A 1,666-nucleotide genomic window follows, 5' to 3' on the forward strand; every position below is an offset into this window, starting at 1 on the left:
TTACTGAAGCCTACTTGCATTACATAGATCAGCCTCCATTGATTAGGATTAGTAAATGTTTTTATGTATTTGTCCATCATTTACAATCCTTTGTCGAAAAGTTGCTTAAATCGATCTGTCGTTTTGGTACAAAAAGTGTTGTAACTGTTGTTTTGTGTCAAAAAGAGAAGTGTCGTAGAGTCTTCCTTCCCTAGATAGTCAATTGAAATTTTTGTCATGTATTTGATTTGATTTTTTGATATTTGAAGTGTCGAAAACATTTTGGATGCATCAACTGGTGAAAATCCATAGGTTTGGATGCATCAACTGGTGAAAATCCGCATCTTAAAGCTCCTAAACCCAGATTTCCATGCATAATCTGTAGAGGAGACCATTTTCATCGAGATTGTTCATGCATTCCTCAGATCTTGAGAGAATGGTCCCCCCGTTCGCACCAACAAGTGTCATCAACCTCTACTGATCATGTTGATAATATACCATCAACTAGTGATAGTGAAGTCCACGAACAGAAAGGAAAAGTCAAAGTTCCATGTGAGTTATGTGAAGGGAACCATACAATTCCCCGTTGTCCTTTTTTGGGTGAGGCCAAAAGAGTCTTGCATAACTGTCCTGCTTCACTGCAGTGACTTCCACCTGGATACCGGAAACTCTCCCCTAGTCATTTACTAGTGGAAAATCCAACTGACTTAACTACACCATCGGTTGAAACACCTTTCGTTGAAAGTGAATCTTCTGAGTCCATATTGGACCAAAGTCAACAGGTTGAGATGGTAGTCGACCCAGTTTTACCTTCAGAAGATCATATCCATCCTCAAGAGAGTGAGAAAGATACTATTCAAATTCTCTTTGTTACTTTAGAGTCTGATGAACTTGGGGGCAATCCACCCGTTCCTTCACAACAGGAAGAGAATCCCCTAGTTCCTGCTACTCAAGGGGTTATTTCACCCATTTATTCAGTAGCCCCTCCAAGAAGTCTAATCGCTTCCTTTGATTGGAATCGACTAGAAAGATCTCGCCTTCCTTCTTATGTACCTTTTCGGATCATAGTACAAGTTTACAAAATGATCGTGTCAAGCACTATCATAGATGAGGGTGCGTCAGTTAGTATCCTTTCCTCAACAGCTTGGAAAGCACTTGGTTCGCCATCGCTTATGCCTATTACACAGAATTTGTCAGGCTTTAACAAAGGAACCAGTCGACCATTAGGGATCCTTCCTAAGTTACCGATAACTTTGGGATGGAAAACTGTTCACCTAAACGTGATGGTAGTCCCAGGACCATTAGATTACAATCTACTCCTTGGACGTGACTATGTTTATAACATGGAAGCTATTGTTTCAACACTCTTTTAAAAGATGTGTTTCCCACTTGAAGGCAAAATTGTCACCATTGACCAGCTTTCATTTCCCGGTTCAAGCATAGCTCCAAGTCAATCATCATCCCTAAATGGTCCTTTTATATCAACGATGTCTCTTCAACCTTCATTCCATCCACCTAATTACCGCGAGTAGTCTGGTGAATGTAACGAAGCTTAGGGGGCATGCACCCTTGTCTATTTGGTAGACAAACCCAGCTGAAAAGATATTTTTTCCTATAGAGATAAGTTTCTAGTTGGGTTATGTGATTGGTCTGAAACACATTTCACCTTCGTCTATTCTACGGACGA

This window comes from Pinus tabuliformis, chromosome X, assembly GCF_031772625.1.
Source record: "Pinus tabuliformis cultivar Carrire ecotype Pingquan chromosome X, CPIR1, whole genome shotgun sequence".
Taxonomy (NCBI): Eukaryota; Viridiplantae; Streptophyta; class Pinopsida; order Pinales; family Pinaceae; genus Pinus; species Pinus tabuliformis.